This window comes from Oryctolagus cuniculus, chromosome 5, assembly GCF_051225735.1.
Source record: "Oryctolagus cuniculus isolate XC-2025 breed Fujian yellow rabbit chromosome 5, ASM5122573v1, whole genome shotgun sequence".
Classification (NCBI taxonomy): domain Eukaryota; kingdom Metazoa; phylum Chordata; class Mammalia; order Lagomorpha; family Leporidae; genus Oryctolagus; species Oryctolagus cuniculus.
Genome location: NC_142871.1, coordinates 149,887,495 through 149,909,291, shown reverse-complemented (window position 1 = coordinate 149,909,291; position 21,797 = coordinate 149,887,495). Strand labels below are relative to the sequence as shown.

At 37.8% G+C, this 21,797-nt stretch overlaps 1 long non-coding RNA gene across 1 annotated transcript in view; it reads right to left on the bottom strand.

The window, feature by feature from the left end:
* The window catches only part of LOC127493078 (uncharacterized), a 47,033-nt gene that overhangs the window by 8,661 nt on the left and 16,575 nt on the right, over positions 1-21,797 (bottom strand). The window contains exon 2 of the long non-coding RNA XR_016234243.1: positions 9,297-9,353. This is a non-coding gene — a long non-coding RNA (uncharacterized LOC127493078). The remainder of the gene's footprint in view (positions 1-9,296; positions 9,354-21,797) is intronic.

The following is a 21,797-nucleotide window of genomic DNA, read 5'->3' as shown; positions in this document are numbered from 1 at the left end:
TCAAAGGATCCTCATGAGTTTGTCTTAAAGATTTCACTGGACAGTGACAAACCAAAGAACATGGTCTTAGCTATTACATACAGAACCTTTGAGAGAACCAGTTACTATCAGGAAAGTAAACACCTTGATATCCCCTGGTACTTGCATCTAAGGATTCAACTGCATAACATAACCAAAGCCCTAGTTTTAGGACAGGAATGAAGAGTGAGTACTTTAATTTTACAATAGCCACAATGAAAATAAGTAAGAGAGATGGAGTTGGAAATGGGTATCCCACAAGCTAACCCCAACACAATAAGCACAGGTAAATAGCTTAATCATACTCACGGCATAACTTAGCAAACTAGGTACTCGTCAGTTGTTTATTAACTGCAACAAAATATCTAAGAAAAGAACTTATAAGAAAGTAAATTCATTCTGGTTTATGATTTTGGAGATTTCCAATCCAAGATCAGACCAGGCCCCATTGGGTGGTCATACCGTGAAGTTGGAGAATGTCAGTGGCTAAGCAGGTGTAGAGGAAGGATCATATGGTGAGCCAGGAAACAGAGAGAGGATGGCTGGGCCCACCTCAGGCTTTTATAATCAACCTTCTCATGAGGACTACCTTCTGAGAACATGCCTAATGACCTAAGGACCACCCATCTCCCCCCCCCCCATTGAATATCATAACAGGATTAAGTCTCTGCCCTCTTTGCCTCTTTGTACAATTACCTTATAACTTCTGGAGATTAAACATTTACATGTATTCATGATTTCATAAATTTGGGAGCCAAATTTCATTCAAATCATAGCACTGGCGCCTGGAGAGGTAAGCAGCATGCACCAGAGCTCACAACTAACAAATGGCAAGGTCAGGATTTAAACTGCAGCACCTTGTATCGGGGTCTGGGCACTCAGCACTCTACTCTGCTGCTTCTCCAAATCAGTTCTTGCAGTTCTTCTCTTTCAGTACACTCTGAAAATTTCCTTGGTGGTCATAATCATCGTTTTCAATTGTACATTTATGCTGTGTAATCATTTATTTAATGTTTCTCTGCCCAATTACATAGTAATTTCTATGAGAGCTGAAATACTTTTTTGTTTTATTTAACCCTGCACAGGTAGGTAGTAATGTGCACATTTTCTCATACCTAGCCAGTCAATTAATGCTAACTGAATGAATAAGTGAGTAGATTCACAATAGGCTTTAATATGATGCTAACCCTGCTCTGAACAAGGACCTAAGTAGTTCAGAGCAGAAAACTCTCCATGACCTGAAGAGAGGGAAGTGGAGATTCCAAGAACATTGGGAAGCTGAGCTTGAATAGTAGATTTCGCATTGGGCAGCTGAAGTGAGATAAGGAAGCCCAGTGTAAGAAAAGACAAGTATGCTTATAGATCAAACAATTGACTAGCTTAATCAAAGTAGAGGATGTGTGTTGAGAAATAGGTACAAACTAGGTTACAAAACAATTTAGGGGGAGTCATGAAAGAAAGGCAGAGAAAATTAGACTTTGGTAATAATAAACAGTTGGGGATTTTTGTGAATGCAAGCAAAATGCTGAAAGTGATTTCTCTGGTAGTTTTATGGAGATTTGATTGAAAGCTTTAATGAGGCTGTTTCCTTAGCATAAACATCCAATAACAGTGAAGACCAGGCTAGCCATAAGAGTGGGAACAGAGACAGAACACTGAGCAAGCATCACAAAAAAGTAGCCACTAGTAGAACTGAGGATGTGAGAAATGATATAGAAAGAGTTGGGAGATAGATCTAAAGCAACTCCACCTTTTCAAGGGAGTTGACTTGCAGCACTGGGTAACAAATTAGAAATGTGGAGAGCAATAGTTTGAGAAGGAATGCCTTGAACAGCCCTTGTCTTGACTGTCAAGAAATAGTTTCTTTGTGTTTGTTTGTCTGTTTGTTTGTTTTTCTTCTTCATACTATATGTTGAACTCTTTACTTAACATAGAGTTAATTATATGTGTATAAAATCAATTGAAAATAGATCTCAGTGAAAAATAGGAGTGGGAATAAGAGAGGGATGTGGAAGGTTTTAACTATAAATCTGTATAGTTCTGCATACATTCTTAGGGACTTACTTCTAAGGGTACAGTTTAAAAACTTGCCATGGGACCCCAAATCCCATTAAACTGGGTAGCAAAAATGCTATCTTAAATGTTAAAGGGGGGCCGGAGCCATGGCGCAGTAGGTTAATCCTCCACCTGCGGCGCCGGCATCCCATATGGCCACTGGTTCTAGTCCTGACTGCCCCTCTTCCAATCCAGCTCTCTGCTATGGCCTGGCAAAGCAGTAGAAGATAGCCCAAGTCCTTGCCCCCATACCCCCACATAGGAGACCAGGAAGAAGCTCCTGGCTTCTGGCTTTGGATTGGCGCAGCTCCAGCCGTTGCGGCCATTTGGGGAGTGAACCAGCAGAAGGAAGACCTTTCTCTCTGTCTCTCCCTCTCACTGCCTGTAACTCTACCTCTCAAATAAATAAATAAAATCTTTTTAAAAATGTTAAAATGATCATATCAAGTGTTAAAGTGATCATATAGGTAGGATTAAGAGTTAAAGGGATCATATAAATAAGACCAAGTGTCTAGTAATAATAATATATAGAACTGAAAAGGAGACAATGTTCCAACATGGGAAGCAGTCCACACAGCAGTCTCATAGAATCACAATCTCTTTAAATAGCACTCTGACCTCAGAATCAGCCTTTAAGGCATTCTGGTCTGGTTGAAAAGCCCATGAAAGCATTTCAGGCATGGAAAGCCAAGACACTATGGCAACAAAATGTCCTACTTGAAGGATCTCTGTGAGTGAGACCCCAGGGGAAAGAAGCGGCAATCAAAGAAGGATGTACTTTTCTCCGAAGGGAGGAAAGAACTTCCACTTTGCTTATGGCCTTGTATAAATACTGACTGAAATTGTGGATTCAAAGGCTTCTTCGCCTTGGCAACTCCTGTCAAGAGCCTCAGGTGATCACTGACATCATACATGAGATGTATTGTTAAATTAACAACAGGTGTCACTATGCACTTACTTCCCATGCAGTACCTCTGTCCGCAATGAGTTATATTATGAGAATTTACTGTAAAACCTGTCCTCAGTTTTTCTTTTCTATGCGTGCGTGTGCAAATTGTTGAAATCTTTCCTTAGTATAGCATTAGTCTTCCATGTATAAAGTTAACTGAAAATGAATCTTAGGGGCCGGTGCTGTGACATAGTGGGTTAAGCCGAAGCCTGCAGTGCCAGCATCCCATATGGGCACCAGTTCAAGTCCTGGCTGCTCCACTTCTGATCCAGCTCTCTGCTGTGGCCTGGGAAAGCAGTGGAGAATGGCCCAAGTGCACCCATGTGGGAAACCTGGAGGAGGCTCTTGGCTCCTGGCTTCAGATGGGTGCAGCTCCAGATGTTGCAGCCAGTTAAGGAGTGAACCAGCAGATGGAAGACCTCTCTCTTTCTCTCTCTCTCTCTCTTTCTCTCTCTGCCTCTTCTTCTCTCTGCATGTAACTCCAACTTTAAAATAAATAAATACATCTTTAAAAAAAAAAGAAAATGAATCTTAAGGTAGAATGGGACTGGCAATGGAAGTGGGAGGAGATGGTGGGATGGGAGTAGGGGTGGGATGGCGGGTATGGTGGGAAGAATCACTATAGTCCTAAGATTGTGCATACAAAATCTGTACTCATTAAATAAATGGTTTCTTTGAAAAAAAGAAAAGAAATGTGGGGAACAGGTTGCTCAAGGAAGAAATGGAAAGGCAATGGTGGAAGCTGAGGAAATCAAAGGACATACAGACAGCTTTCCATAAACATGGGTTCTGCATCCATGAATTTAACCAGTCAAAAATTGAAAATATTTAGTGAAAAAAATGCATCTGAATAATAAATGGACAGACTTTTTCTGCTTGTCATTAGTCCCTAAATAAAATAGTCTATAAATTGTTTACATTGTATTTGCATTCTATTAGGTATTATAAGTAATCTAGAGAAGATTTAAAGTATACAGGAGGATACACATGGATTCTATGCAAACTATGCCATCTTATATAAGGGACTTGAGCATCCTCAAATCCCCCAAGATACCAAGAGATCACTGTACAAGTAAACATTTTCATAGGAAGTTAGAGGTAAATAATTGAAGACCATGAAAAAGAGTAAAGCCTGGATATATAAACTTGGATAAGAACATACAGAATATATTAGGAAATATACAGACCCAGTCTTGGGCACTGCAATCAACTCAGAGCTCAGGCAGTCAAAAGTCTGAGTGATTTTCTAATTTCTGTTTTCCTGCCTCAATGACAGCAATGTTAGCCTGAATCTCTTAATGACCATGAGACAGAACTTCCCTTATCCCCAAATTGACCCACACTGGAAAAATGTGGTGCGGGCAAAAGACAAACCTTTGTTGTGTTAAGCTACTGAGGTTTCAGATTTGATTTTATCTGCAATACACCTTAGTCTATCTGAACACAAGCAGAAATCCACAGCCTGAAGTTCAAGATTGTAGATCTTAATGAAAGGTGAAATTCAAGGCACAAAGAGCAGAAGGGACTGAAACGCAATATGTGAATTGTGTGAATGAGGAGGATGGAGCTGCCCTTATGGTAAAGTCAGAAAAACATTCCTCCTTAGTGGGTAAATAATTGGTTCATATTCATGGTTCCTAGCAACCTTGATAAGGCTTCTGAATTAGGAAGGAATTTGAAGGAAGTCCATTGCTGATTACTCATGCAAATCAGCAAATGCAAATGAAAATGTGAATTAATCCACATTGTTGTAAAGAGAAAACATGCAAATAATTTAAAGGCCAATTTGACATTGATAAAGTAAAAACAGTCTTTTCTTTGGTAGCTGACATATTTTCATTTTTTCCTGCAATTAGTCCCTATTTTCAACCCATACTATTTGTCTTGTGTGTTACCAATAATCAGTAGGTATTTGCTGACTGAATGAATACATATATAAGGGAATGGACAATAACTGGAAATGACTGAAAGAATTGAATTACAGTAGTCTTACCTTACATGCAGTTTCATTTTTCACAGTTACAGTTACCCAAGGACAACACAGGTCCAAAAATATTAAATAGACAATCTCAGAAACAGTACATAAGTTTTAAATTGTGCACTCTTCTTCTGAGTAGCATGATGAAACTTCATGCTGCTACACTCCTTCCTGACTGGGATATGAATGTTTCCTTTGTGCAGTGTATCCATGCTATACACACTGACTGCTGCGACTCGGTCAGGACCAGTACGGTTATCAGATCAACCGTCCCATTGTTACAGTGCAGTGTTCTAGAAATACCTGGGGTTCAGCTCTAGAGATGGTTTCAGGGCCCCATCCAAGATAAGAGAGGACTACAATAGATCATGTCAATACGTGGGAATATGTGTGTGTTTCATTTATCCAAAGAGCAAAGATAAAGAATATCTCTTACTGGTTTAACCCACATACACACACACACACACAACACACACACAAATATGTGAAAGACAAAGGAAATAATTGAAGTTATTTCCCTGAATGGAGTCATTAGGGTAGTTGTTCTTTTTATGCTAATCCTGTAACAGCTTAAATGAGTTTTCGACCCACCTAATTCTGATGTTAAGAAAATATTTAATTGAATTAGACCCAAGAACACTATTAGGGGAAAAGGTAAGAAATATTAAGGCCAATGAGTCCAAGGATATTATATTCTCAATAACACTGTTTTTTTTTTTAGCATTTGGTGAGTGTTTTTATAAGAGTAAGCTAAAGAAAAAATTTAGAATTAATATATGTGGTGAGCAAGGCTCAAAAAAAAGTAGGAGGAAAGGATTCATTCATCTAAATATCAGGAAGAATTTGCTGATGGTGGAGACATCATATTGAGAAAGGGAATAATCTGCTTAGTTGTAATATAAGGCAGACAAAGAATTAAAACATCCATCACTGGAAACCATCCTTCATCTACAAGGAAGTAGACCAGCCAACATAATGGAGAACAGTGATCTACACTGTTAGAGTAGTAGCTGAAGGCAATCACAACAAGGACAAATACTTCCATTAATAAAACCCATGTGATATTACAACCCAGCATCAGCATAAAGAGCAAAATTACCATAAATCTGAAAAACACAAATATATTCTTGGGTTTAAGTCTATTTTCTTCTTCCTAGCCACAGATATTGCAGGAATAAGATTAGATTTCTATCAAGGAAGTAAAGCACTTAATATATTCATCTATTAGGATAGCATATAATCTGAAAATTACAAAATACAGCATGCAATTGGATCTTCTGGTAATTTTTGCAGAAGTTAGTACTATAAAATTAGCTACGCATTTTGGTGTGCCTCTCCTCTTGTTGACCTATATCATCAACACTACAAATATTTATTATTTGCTTACTATATGCCCGGCATTATGCAAGACACTAGATGGTCTTGGCTCTCTTGGAGTTTATAATCTAATACTTGATGGGATGGGCATGAATTAATTAATTGTTAAATTATAATCAACTCCTCCTTGGTCCATCTTCTGCATGGAACAGAGACAATGCTAGTTGATAATAATTACTGAATAACATTGACATTCCCAGAAACTAGCACAGTACATGAGACTCAGTACACATAGGGACATTCAAAGACTGTTGTGGGATAAGTAAATGAAAGGATCAACAAAGGAAGGAGACGAGTGGAAAAGGAAGTACATGGATGATGAAGCAGTTTTGCTGAAAGTTAGCAGAATGTGACCATTTATCAATTAAAATTTGACCTTCAGAAAGCAAAACTTCAGAAAAAAATTACCTGTTTCCATCAAAAGTTAACAGAAAAATGACCTCTTTCTGACAAAAACAAACATATACTTACATTTTATGTTTAGTTTCAGGAAGCCAATTATTCATTCCCAGCTTCACTCTGAAATTATCTCATATGGAAAAGTCCCTTAACATTTGTACTGTTCTTTTTTTTTTAATACTTATCAACAGTAGCATTCCTTCCTAGCCATGGATACACAGGATTAATTAAAACCTACAAAGCAATTTAGGTGAAGAATACTAACTTCTTCTTAAGCCCACTGGCATATTCATTTGTCTTTCATGGAGGGACACAACATACAGATAGTAATGCTAGATCAACTCAGGAGGGTGTTTGACTGAGTGACTTCTGTAAAGAAATAAAATCTAATATTCTCCCAACAGCCTGGGCATTGTCTTCTATGAACACATGGTGCACGGTCTGACAAAGGTAGAGAAAGTCGCCTACCTCACAAAAAGTAGGACTTTGGTCAAGCCACCCACACCAACCACAAAGATGTTGGTTGTTTTGAATCCACTGGAATATAATTATACACTCAACCATAAAATTTCTTCAACTTTGCCCTAAAGCATCGATTTGGCATTTCTAAAATTACTCTGTGATCTGTATTTACTACATGTCTAATGACATCTTCTTATGTATTGAAAGTGCAATGCTAATTTGAGAACCACATCCTCATCCTGTGTAGGAATCCAAAGCTCTTGCTACCACAGAGGAATAAACAGCCTTTAGGAAATCAATAAAAGAATACATAAAAGGTCATTTGGTCTAATCCACTGACCTGAGCAAGTACTTAACTAATCCATCTAAAACAATATATTTTTGGTAAAACCTAATTGGTAAAACTATGTAGATATATTGATAAAGATGTTAATAGCCAGAACTTAGTAAGTCCTTCTATTAGCCAATGCCATACTAAGCATTTTACATACTATCTTACCTAATCTTCCAAACAATCTTCAAGTTATAATTTTTATTTTGTTTTATAGATGAAGAAAATGTGACACTGACAAATTAGCTGGAACTCTGGCTCAAGTAGCCAGAAACTGGGTACCTCAAGGAAATTGGGGGAAGGCTAACTTCTCAGGTTTAAGGAAACATGGAGGAGGACAAAGCACAACTTGACACTGCCCCAGAACGACGCTGCCTGGAGCTGCTGAACACTCTGCCACCACATTCCAAGCTCCAACTCAGTGCCAGAATGACTATCCACATGTGAGAGACCTGGGTAGGAGCTATTTTTGCCAAGTGTCTTTGGATTAGTTGACCAGAGCCAGAAAGAGCCTCTTGAGATTTATTGGCCTCCCACACACATCTACTTTTGGCTTCTGTAATGGGAAATACAGTTGTCCCTCTTCACCCACAGTGGAGAAGTTCCAAGATCCCCAGTGGATGCCTAAACCCAGAGAGTACTCAACCCTACATATACCTTTTTTTCCCTTATACATCTATATCTATGATATAGTTTAATTTGTAAATTAGGAACAACAATACCTAACAAGGAAATATAATAATTGTAACAATATTCTATAAAAAATCTATTGAAAATTTATGATTCCTTATCTTTGCAATTTTTCATTTAATACTTTTGGATCACATTTGAACATCAATAACCAATGAACTGGTAAATTAAAATAACAGAAAGTGGGGGGAAATTATGTAATCTTCCCTCCTAAAAATAATCTTCATATTTCCCCCTAAAATGTCACCAATACCAGTCCCCAGAAGTTTACCAGCAGGGACATCACTGCACTATGCTTTCTGGTCCATCCAGAAATACTCACAGTTCAAAGGCAGCCTTCCCATAGAACAAAATGTCCCCCTATAAGATATTGAAAATATAGCTAACAACAGAAAACAAACTTCAATGACCAAAGAAAACATTAGTTTTTTAACCTGTGCATTCCTTTCACCTGAATTGAGATTAATAAATAACCTCTCTCTGATTCTCTCTGGATCTTTCCTATTCTTCAGCCAAATAGTAATTTCTCAGGCATGAAATACAATATGGCTTCTACCAGCTCATTTCCATACTGGTGAATTACTTCTGACCTTAATGAATGATTCTCTAACAAATCCTCTATTCGTTTTTTAAATATTTTATGTCCCCCACTCTCTAGATTTATTATTAACTGCTGTAACTTATAAATGTTAACATGGGCTGATGCCATCATCCAGCTTCATCAATAATGAAGTGCTTTATTTTTTAATGTTTTTTTGTATGTATGTGTTATTGATTGTAAATGGGTTTGACCTAAAAGGCCTTAAGCTTTTTCCATTAAAAATGAAAGTAAGCAAAATCTCAATGTGGAATAATACTTTTCAAATATATTCATGCTTGAGTATACCCTGATGATCTTAATGAAATGAAGTGGATATTAGAAAATAAGCCAATGGATGAATTTGCAGGTAGTGTATGAGAAACCCTGCTAAATAATCCCTGCATTTAGCAGCTAGCAATAGCAATGCAAAATGAGAACTCCCAGGTCTTAGACTTACCCTCACATCCATTCATTGTGTGACTCTGCTAAAATGGATCCACATCACAAGTCAGATCTAAAAAAAGAAGAAAAAGGACAGAAAACCATACAATAAGTCATTCTATTTTAAGTGCTGTGAAATAAAGGACTATTATAAAAGGAAAGCATATCTACCTGGAGAAAAAATAAAATATTTCATGTCTATGAATAGAGAAACCAATCCCATTTATTATTTGATGTTTCACTGTGGCAAAAAGCTAATTTTAATCATCCAGCAAAGCTAATCATTCAGTTATAGTGTAAGTCTTTGCTCCATTTTCTTTTCAAAGGGGAAGACAAGTGCCAAATTAAAAACTTAGCAAGCAGAGACTTCTTTCACTTATTCATTAAGACAGTAACATTTATGGAACAGACATCTAAAAAGAGGCAATAATATGCCAGTGTTCACCTCCAGAGCACAGATAGTTGATTAGTAGGAATACAATATGTGAACATTTACACAATGAGGAAAGACATCACAGCGATATTAAGGTGCAGGGTAAGTGCTAAAGAACATTAGAGGAGGAATATTCTGAATTTCGAGCTGGGATGGCATTTCAATTTTTAAATTAACATCAAATTCTCTACTGTCATGTGAGTTCCTATTTACTCCCCTATGGAAACAATTCAGATCTGGTTTATGCATTAACTCGTCACTGTACAGCACCAGAAATGATCAATCTGGGGAGAAGGAAAATCACATAAATTCTACGAGTCTTAAAAACCATTCTCAAGGGTGACATCTTATCCTACAAACCCTACATTATAGCTTCACACCATCACTTTATGGCATGTAAATCTTAAGAACTATAAGAGAAGGTTATAAATTGCTTGATCTCCTAAGATAGCCAGGTGTCCTTGGACAGACCTTTCTATGTCTCAGTTTCCCAACTGTAACATAAGGGGCTTGAGCTCAGAACCTCCATGATCATTTCAAGGTCTGATACCCTGAGATTCTAAGACTTTTTGCATGGGCCATTTTTCATACAGCCAATTTTCATTCTATGAATAAATGTTGTCAGGTTTCCTGTTCCACATAAAGGGACCATACAGAAGTAATTGGATCCCCATGGAAAAGCAATGCCCTCTGTATGTCCCACACCTCATAAATAGTCTACTACGAGCATTTGTGGATCCCATGCAAAGTCATGAAGGAACTGAAATCTCCTTATTTGACCCAAACTATTTTTTCTTATTATAGATATAGAGATTATACTTATTTGCAGGCTGCTGACATATAGCAGAGAGCACAATCTTAAACAGCACACCAATTCTTGATGAGAATGGTACTTGTGTCCAAGGATTGGATGGGGAGCAACACAGAAAGATAGCTACGTACATTTTAATAAGAGAACTTCTAGTGTGCAATTTAAGTTTCTGCTTGCTTACACAATGCAACCCATCCTGCACTTCCAACAAACTGCAAAGCCTGCATGAGCACTTTTATCCCTTTTGGTACTAGTTGCATGTCTGATAGGGATAACACAGCAAGGGTTAGACTCCATACTGAGTTGATGTTTTCAACCCAGCACAGCAATCCCTAGAGTGTCTAGGTTTCTGAAGGTCCCTAGAACTCACTGCATTCTTTCACATTATGTTATACAAAACTTTTGCTCTCTTCCACCAGAGGGACGAATCCACGCCTGATTTATCTTATATCTGTCACTATGTCTCTAGCATTGCTACTTCTCAGACAGTAATTATTAAATAAATATTTCCTTAATGATTTGCTGGACATAGATAACAGCTGGGCAAAAGATGCAACAGAAACCCTTGATGATAGCCCCATCTAAACACCCGACTCTCATGCACCTGACCCTAGAGGACTTCATCCTTTTGGTTACCTCTGAGACATTCTGATGTTTCTGAAATTAGTATTCAGTGTATGTTTTGCTTTATGTTTATCAGCATCATCTTTCAGATGCTGAAGCATGTAAGGCCTGTGATGTTCCTTCAATTTAACTCAAGTTAAATAGATTCAACATATTCAGTTGATTCAATACCATATTTATGATACCCATTGTTGGAAAAAAAGATTTATTTACAGGGCCAGCATTGAGCCATAGCAGGTAAATCCACATAGTCTGCAATACTGACAGCTGATATGGGCACCAGTTTGTGTCTCAGCTGCTCCACTTCTGATTCAGCTCTGTACTAAATGTTCCTCAAGTGTTTGTGGAAGATGTTCCAAGTGTTTGTACCCCTGCCACCCATGTGGGAGACCTGGATGAAGCTCATGGCTCCTGGCTTTAGGCTGGCCCATCCTTAGCTCTTCCAATCATCTAAGGGGGTAAACCAATGGATGGAAGGTTGGTCTTCCCCCAACCCTCCCATAACTGTGACTTTAAAAAAAAACCTAATTGATCAATTGATTGATCTACTTATTTATCTATCTATCTACTTAATTATTTGAAAGGGAGAGCAACATAGAGAGAGGGAGAAATACAGAAAAAAAAGAGACATCCCATGTGCTGATTCACTCCCCAAATGATCATAATGCCAGTACTGTGCCAGACTAAAGCCAGGACTCTAAAACTCCATCCAGGTCTCTCAAGTGGGCCCCAAGTACTTGGGACATCATCCACTGCCTTCCCAGGTGCATCAGCAGGAAGGTGGACTGGAAGAGAAATGGCCAGGACTCAAACTGGCACTCTGATATTGGATGTTAGTGCCAATGCAGCTTAACTTACTGTGCCATAGTGCTGGCCCCTCATGACATCTGTAATATGCATTGAACTACACCCCTTGTTTTCTACATTCTCCTGATGAAACACACTGAATGTCCCTTTCACTTAAAGAAAATGGACATGAACTACTTTAATTTATAATGAAAATTTTAAAACCTTATTAAATATACGGCTAATGTATCAACCAATGATTTGGCATGATGGACAAGAAACCGTGAATCTCATTTTGAATTTTATTGTGCTCCATGTTGATAGCAATTCAGAGAGAGAGAAAAAAAGCATAATATCACATATTCCTCCCAACCTGAGTTATGTATCAGAAAGAATGTGTCTGAAAATCTCATCATCATTTTTCAGGGGACAGAAAATAAGCATTATGTATTCATTTTATGATTCCTCCACATCATAATGAAGTTACCTTCTTTCACGTGAATTTGTTGGTTTATCCACTGTCTCCAAGGTTTCCAACCAACAGTTTCATGCACTGTGTTTAATTTCTCTCAGGCCCTGTGATGATCAGCTCACTGATGGAGAACATTATTAGCAGTAAGTTAGAGGAAGTCAGGCTTCCTAATCAACTGAGTAATGAATTTTGCTTTATCTGTGTGATGAGAAAAGGGGAAGAAATACTCTCTGGGTATTTGAACAATATAAGAACAGTAAGACTTTAAAACTGTCTTATTTGCCCCAAGTAGGGGAAAGCATACTAATGTGAAAGGTGGAGTCCTGCCTAGGCAATACATTTGGGGAGTTAAGAAAAGTCATAATTTCAAAGCTCCTGACTATTCCTTCTAGTGGAGGGGAGAGAACTAGGTAGACAGCTCTTCTCTTTAGAAAACATCAAGAACATGGTTTTATAAGATAGGAAGAAAGAGGGTTAAGCCATTATGAAAAGTAAAATAGACAATTTCCAATCTCCATATGACATTTCATGATCATTTTTGCTTCCTTCTATCCCTTTGATTCCATTAACCTCACTATAGCCATCAAACTGTCTACATACAACAAATGACCCTGAATGCCAATGACATTGGGCCAAGCATGAAAATGACAGAGAGAGAAGGTGCCTAGAGCTGCCATCCCAGAGTGTCTGGGCACAGATTTCTTCACCTGGATGGCCCACTGTGAAGGACCAAAACGATGTTCTCCAATTCAAAGTGTTCATACTATGCAACCAAGTAAATGAATGGGAAAAAAATCTACAGAAATTGTAAGGCCGGCGCCGTGGCTCAATAGGCTAATCTTCCGCCTGTGGCGCCGGGACACTGGGTTCTAGTTATGGTCGGGGCGCCGGATTCTGTCCCGGTTGCCCCTCTTCCTGTCCAGCTCTCTGCTGTTGCCCGGGAGTGCAGTGGAGGGAGGGCCCGGCCCTGCACCCCATGGGAGACCAGGAGAAGCACCTGGCTCCTGGCTTCAGATCAGTGCGGTGCGCCGGCCGCAGCGTGCCGGCCGCAGAGGCCATTGTGGGGTGAACCAAAGGGAAGATCTTTCTCTCTGTCTCTCTCTCTCACTGTCCACTCTGCCTGTCAAAAAAAAAAAAAAAAAAATGTGAGAAAACAAGGATGGAAAGAAAATTCTAAGAACTTCCAAAGACTGAGACTAGATCACCTACAAAGAACAAAATTAAACCTAAATCAGGTCTAAAAGCTACTCAGAAATAAATGATATTAAATAAATGTATTAAAAGTGTTATGGGGCAAACTTCCAGCCTGGAAATATCATGTAAATGACAGAGTAAAATGATTATGTCAGGCCTCACAGGATTCAGCACAATTCTGAAAACAAAGAAAACATTATGATTTCCATGAAAAATAATGTTAAGTAAATAGTGCATTGGTCATTCACTTGTCTTCTTTGGAAAAATGTCTCTTCACTCTGCTGTTTCTTTTGCCGTGCAGAATCTTTTCATTTTGGTGAAATCCCATTTATATATTTTTTTCTTTTGTTTTCTGTGTTTTCCAAAGATATACAAATAGCCAATAAGTATGTGCCCTTGTTCAACAACACTAGTAATCAGGCAAATGCAAGTCAAAACCAGGATGAGATATCACCTCACACCTGTTTACAAGGCTATTATCAAAAATTCAAAAGATAAAGAATATTAGCAAAGGGGTAGAGAAGGGAAAAACTTGTACACTGTTGTTTGGAGTGGAAGTTAAGTACAGGTAGTATGGGAAACAATATAGACCTTCCTCAAAACATTAAAAACAGAACTATCACCTAATCCAGAAATCCCACTACAGGGCACATATCCAGAGAAAATGAAATCAGTATAATGAACAGATAGCTTCACACCCATATTCACTGAAGCATTATTCACAATAGTCAAGACACAGAATCAACTGAAGTGTCTGTTAAGGGATAAAAGGATAAAGAAAATGTGATGTATATACACACAATGAAACAGGATTAAGTCTTAATAAGGAAAAAATAAACTTTACTATTTGAAACAACAAATGAATCTGGAGGACATTATACTAAGTGAAATATTCCAGGCACAGAAAGACAAATACCACATGATCTCACATATGCAATCTAAAAAAGTGGGACTCACAGAAGCACAGAGTAGAATAGTCAGGAGTTGGGGTGGGGAACAGTGAGATGTTGGTTAAAGGGTATAAATTATAAGCTGTAAGATGAATAAATTCTGGAGATCTATTGATGAGTATAATTAATAGTAATTATTATATACTTGGAATTTGCCAAGAATATAGATCATAAATATTCTTGCCACAAAAATAAAGATAACTAGGTAAGATGATGGATACATAAATGAGCTTGACTGTGATAATCATTATGCATATACAAGTATCAAAATGCCACATTGTTCACCATAAGTGTATGCAGTTTTTCCAATTCTATTTCAGTAAAGTTGGGGATGGAGAAGAGAGGACACAGACTAAGGAAAATGTTTTTGTTTTATTTTTCCTAAGTTGTAAACCTAGTATAGCTTTCAAAATAAGCAAAGAGCAATAATATATGTCTTACATATCTAGAAATAAATTCCAGAAATATGAATATAGAAAATAATGGGAGGAAAGAACATTGTACAAGTAAGCTAAGGTATATGTTTTATCTGAGAGAAGATAAATTACTAAGTATAAGACATTGAGAAGGCGTTTTAATAAGTTATGTGTAATTACTAGGGGATAAAGAGTAGACTATGTAACTTTGAAAATCAATGAAAAGAATATTTATTCTGTCCAATGAATGAAGGAAATGAGGCATACAGAAAAGATAAAGAAGTGTGCTTGTCGCTCCCAGTCTTCGTGGAGGAACGACACAGGACCCTGTGCTGTTCTTTTGTCTGCTCGGCCCTCCCCGGGTTTGCTGCTGGTTCTTCCCGGGTTGGCTGCCGTCCCTTCCACCTCCGTGGAAGGGCGGTTCCCCCTGGCCACTTTCCCCACTTCCGCCGGGGAGCAGCACATCGCCGGCCAGCTCTCTCGGGGGCTGCACAGGTGTTCCTTCAGATAGATGTTCCCCTTAGATGTTCCTTGTGCATGTTGTCTCTCTCCTCCTTTATAGTCCTCTTCACCAATCCCAACTCTGCTACCCACACGCCGAGTATGCTGCTCTCCTCCAATCAGGAGCAGATCCTACAGTTTATTGGTTGAACTGGAGGCAGCTGTGTAGAAGCTGTTTCTCCCTTCTCAGCGCCATATTGTGGGAGAGCAGATGCATAGAATAAGTCTTAATTCCAGTAACTTAGTCTAGTCCGAGTTGCTCCCCACATGTGCTCAAAAATATTTATCAGTTATGAAAGGAAAAATGAAATCTACTATGAGAATAGTTTAGGAAATAACATGATAGATTCTCACAACACATTTTCAGATATAATGAAAAACAACACAATAAAAAGAAAAAATACAATCATACACACACACACATACACACACACACACACCAGGGAAGGCTTTATACCTTATTAACTTTATGATTTCCAGGAGCAAAAACACAATGAGGAATAAAACAGTGATGATATTTACCAACAAAAACAATTGTAAACAATATGAACACTATAAATAACTGCAAATGCAAATAAATTTCAGGATTTAATAAATTTATATATTTTTTTAAAATTCAAACCATCATGTGGTGGATTATGTTAAGTGGCTTGATATAATTATTCTTCAATGTACACAGATATTCAAATATGTTGTATTCCATCTATGTAGTTTTTATATCCACATTTTTAATAATCATATGATTCACTAGAGAGAAATAAAACAGCCTGACCAATAATCAAAGAAGAAATGGTATTGCTCATCAGAGATGTCTGTGTTGATCTTAGATATGCACAAAATATAGCTAAAAAGAGGTACAAGAAATAGGTATGAGGGAAACTGGTATCAGGAGCAAAGTGTGAAGAATCCCCTGTTTGCTTTTTGTAAGTTTCAGAATTATGTTCACGTGCATGTGTGACTAACAAAAATAAATAACTGCTTGAAAATTCATTCAAGTAAAGAATATTTCAGTAGCAAGGACACTAATACAATTTCTGAAAAGTGAAAATACATCCATTTAATTTATACGCAAAGATACGAGAACTTGAAAAGGAAGTTGGTGATATGAAATCCATCCTCCACAGAATATGAGGGTCTTCAAAAAGTTGGTGGAAAGAGTACATTATGAAAAACTATGCATAAATCTCCAAAATTTTTTGCATCTTTTAATTCCATTTTTCTATGAGCTTATTGAAGTGCCCTCATACTCTAGTCTCAGCAGTAAACAAAAGAAAAGGTTTAACTACAAATACAATTTTTAGTTCAGCTATTTTGTTAGTAAGTGTAGAGGAACTAGAAATCTTCTAACATTTAACTAAGATGATTTAATATCAATCCCAATTGAGGCAAAAAGAAACATAAAACAACCACAGACGAATATTCCATGTTAAATAACACAACTCATATATCATTTATGATCAGGAGTTAGCAAATTGTTGACCCATGAACCAAATCTGACATGCAGCCTGATTGAAAATAATCCTTTAGAGGAGCACAGTGATGTTCATTCACTTATGAGCTGCCTGGGCTGCTGCATTAGCACAGTTGAGCAGTCGTAGCAGATACATTACTGCCTGCCATCCTAAGATGTTTACTCTTTGGCCCTTTGCAGAAAACCTTTGCTCACCTCTGATTCAGATGACAGGGAGAGAAGAAGGACGGGAGCACTCCCGAGAGCACTCTGGGAGACCTGGATGGAGCTCCAGCCTCCTGGCTTCAACCTGACACAGCCCCAGCTATTATGGCTACTTAGGGAATGAGCCAGAGGATGAAAGAGCTCTCTCTCTCTCTAACTCCCTTTCAAATAAACAATTTTTTCATTAAACAAATAACAGAAATTCACCATAATCTGAGATTATGACCTACAGAATACTAGCACTCCCTCACTTTTCCATCAACTATTCTAGTCTATAGACATTGTCTCATTGATCATATACTAAGACAAAGTATACTTTCATATCCTTTTCACAAATGAGAAATGAGGTTGAGTAATGGAGAGACTTCAAATGTCAAAAGAGATTTTAAATGCATGAGGTTGGATGGAAAACAGAATTTTTGTTAACATCTTTTTTGCATCCATTGACCGCTGACCACACTGTTTCTCTTTAGAAATAAACACAGGCTTTTTGACTCCTTTAAGGTGACTAGAATATTAAACACCAAATTTTTCAAAACTATGAAATTTTTTCTTCACTGGTTTGTAGAATTAATACTGGGTTAAATGATTTTATGTTCTCCTTTATGTTGTCAGTATTTTCAATTACGATAAGTAATTATGAACTCAATTTGTTCTGAACCTAACATCTGTTACCAAATTCCTTTCAAGTAATCATTATTTAAATAAAAGATGATCAATCACTCCCTTAAAAATTAAAAAACATCCATGTGAACCATGAACATGGGGAACTCAAGGGAACATGGTCTTTTTGTCACACATCTCTCTTGGTTCCATGTTAACATAATATTTTACTTAATCACTTGCCATTTTAGAATAGGGTTGAAATATGATAGAAAATATCATTTTCAGCATTATAAAATCACCTAGATATTAGTGATCAACCCTTGAAGCTGACGGTCATATCTGTATGGGGACGCAAGTTCTCAAGAGTCATGTGAACACCATTGAACTTTCCCAGAGGTCAAAGAACTCTTTCATTCTACTCTTTAAGTTCGATAGCATAGTGAACACTCTAATGGATGAGGCTTTCAATGTCAATAAGGAAGTTTGATTATTTTGCTGGAAACACTTCTTCAATCATAAGAAAAAAGCTAAACTCTGTTTCATTGTGAGTAATAGTTCTGTTTCATTTCTCCTTATTTGCTTTTGAAAGCTGGCCTACAGGAGAATATCACTATCCACAAAATCTTCTCAAGCCCTTTGTGAATAAGTCAAGACAGATTCTTATGAGCTCTGGGCATGTGGCTCTAAGCTTCTCTTCTCTTTCATTAGAAAATGCCTTTTGGCCGGCACCGGGGTTCACTAGGCTAATCCTCCGCCTTGCGGCGCCAGCACACCAGGTTCTAGTCCCGGTCGGGGCGCCGGATTCTGTCCCGGTTTCCCCTCTTCCAGGCCAGCTCTCTGCTGTGGCCCAGGAGTGCAGTGGAGGATGGCCCAAGTCCTTGGGCCCTGCACCCCATGGGAGACCAGGAGAATCACCTGGCTCCTGGCTTTGGATCAGTGCGGTACGCCGGCCGCAGCGCACCAGCCATGGCGGCCATTGGAGGGTGAACCAACGGCAAAGGAAGACCTTTCTCTCTGTCCCTCTCTCTCTCACTGTCCACTCTGCCTGTCAAAAAAAAAAAAATGCCTTTTGAAATCTTGTGTGATATCTCTCAAATTCATAGTAAAAACATTTTCTTGTGTTCAATATATATTTGTCAAATAATAAATTTTAAATTGCTTAAGATTTAACTGTTCAAGGAAAATCATGCTCCAGCATCAAGCAACCTCAAGGACTACGCAGTGATGATTTTGTGTTTAAATTCAAGTATACATCAACTCCATATTGGGAAGCAGGCCACCATACGATTGAATTAACTCTTGCGTTAAGAAATGTGTAACTATTCACAGATTGACTTCTGCACTTGTCCATCCCAACAGCCCCGATTGTAAAACCTCCTAAGTCTTTCCAGAGCCTCATTACACCAGGCCCTCTACCGTTCCTGCTTCTATCACCATTGTGCCATCTTCACCCAAAATGCCTTCCCATCGCCTGCCTCCATTCATAGGATCAACACTCTAACTTATCTGGAAATTTCACCGGGAGTCTTAGCTACCTTCTTTAATGGATATTAGAGAGTTTCAATGACATCCTGGTTCCAACCTACTCCCTCACTTTCCTCCACCATAACTTTATGTTGAGTTGCAATTATGTATTTGAATGTGTTTCTCTCTATACACTGGTCAACCCCGGGAAGTCCATCCAATTCACATTGCCTTAACCCTAACACAGAGGCTGGTACAAACTAGGGTCTCCATAGGTCTAGAAATGAAATAAACTCATTAATGTAGGCACTACTACTTTGGAAATTTATATATAATAGTTCAACAGTGAAAAAGTCTATCATCCCTGGAACTCATTAACCACATCAAGAATAATTAAAACTAAGAAAATGAGCATAAACACACTGTTGGCAAGTACTGAATGTCCTCTGTTTTTCCCGGGATAAGAGCTATTACTCCATTTCACTAAGGAAACAAAAAAGATAAGAATCCACATAGTACCTCCCTTGTCTTCTGTTTTGAACTAAGTCACCCTTGAAATACAACACAAGAATAGCTACCAGAGCTCCTGGTGTGATTTGGCAGCTTCTGGTATTAAATAATGTCTAGACATCATGCAATTTTTCTGTACTACGCATCACAATTCAACACGTAAAAAAGAGTTGAATAAACCCACTGTAATCCATATGACCATGCCATACTCTCGAGAAATTTGACCCCCAAATAAAAACGATGTCATCTACCTTGCCTACTTCACAAAGAGTTAATGCTGTGTAAGTGAGCTTTGCCCTAATATAGCTATTGTAGAATGAAAACAAAATTCAATTGTATTTTGTCCGAATCAAATTTCATTCTCTGATTGTATCCACATAGGATTATGGAGATACTTATTTCCAACATAGGTATTGTCACTATTTGCTAGCTGCTATAAAAATTAACTGGTTATTACAGAAATATTGAAATATTACAGAAATATTTGAAATATTGAAAAAATTGATAACCTGAAAAACTTTCATGTGAAAGCCAGGATAAATGGTGAAAGAGAGGTGATCTTATGCCCAGGTCCTCCAGCCATAAGGGGCACAAAGCTCAGGACTCATGTTTCCATGTGCTATTTTTATTTTTAAGATAATACTCAACACTAATCTTTTATTTAATCTTCCTATTAAAATTTTGATCTTAGATAAGTAAGCAATAAGTTAAGCTCATTAATAACATTTTAAATTTTATACTAAAAGTACTACTTTTGTTAAGGAATAAGCCAATTTTCTTCTCATGTATGATATTTAAAAAGTTAAATGGATTTCCTTAGCAAATTTTCCAAAATTGTTTACATTGAAGACATCTAAAAGACTTCCAATAAGACTCTTTACATATGCATGGCTTTCAGAGCTGATAAAGGGAACATGTGGACCGAGAATTGATTTGGTCTTCATTAGGACAAGACAGAAAAACTATAACACTCAACTCAAAAACAAGATATAGTTAACTTGTAGTCAGAAGGACTGGCAATGGTGTGTTCTGATTCACCGAATAATCTCCAGTTTATAGAAACAACCTGTTTTTCAGAGTTAGCTTTCTGATAACCCAATGAGAGCAAAGATTCTCAACTGCAATGGCATCTGTCTCCTAGGGATCATCAGAAAAGGTGTGAAAGGAGCAGCCTTCTGGTTGTCAGAATGCCTGGAGACAGCTAATTGCATGTAGGGGATTAACCGTTCTGCAGTAACAAGACATTCTGCCAAAGAAGTGTCTCTGTACTCAAACACCAGTGTGACTTTCCCTGAAAACCCCTGAGCCAGTGAAGAAGCAGTTGTAATCCTCTTGACAGCCAAAGACAGCACTAACATTCAACACCATCACTTTACAAACTATTCAATGAGACACAGTCGATGCTAAATAAATTTCACAATATATTATGTTTATCCTAAATATACGGTAACTAATTTTCCTTATTGCCTGTCCTGTGTGTTTAGTACTTTTACGGTAGCTTTCTTGTCTTCATGGATAAGGTAATAACTTTTAAGATGACTAATTATTGAAAATACTGTTAAACAATTAATATTTGGCCAGCTATTATTTGTCAAATATATAGACTGCTTTTGCAGTTATGCCAAACTTTGTTTTACCAAGAATTATATAGAAATGCCAGAAACAATAAGATGCAAGCATCATATTCTGAAGTGATGAAACAATGGCAGTGAAATATCTTCAAGTGAAGACCAAAAATATGCACAGAAAAGTAATAATCTCTGAAGACAGTCATTAAAGTATTCCTACTCCCTTTTGCAGGTAGGTTCGTAAAAGTGAAGTCAAGTCTCAAGCAATTTTCTGAAGTGAAGGACTAGTGACAATAGGCCAAAATATTAGAAGGATCATCATCATAACATCTATCACTAGTCAAAGTCATCCCCTATAAGGATGCTCCAATCTAAAAGAGGTCATCTTGGGAGTCTGAATGGAGGATAACTGTTTGGAGCACTACCTTCATCTGAAGTCATCACAGTCCAATTTGTTAGTCTCATCCCATATCAGACACACCTGCATCCCATATCAGAGTGCCTGGG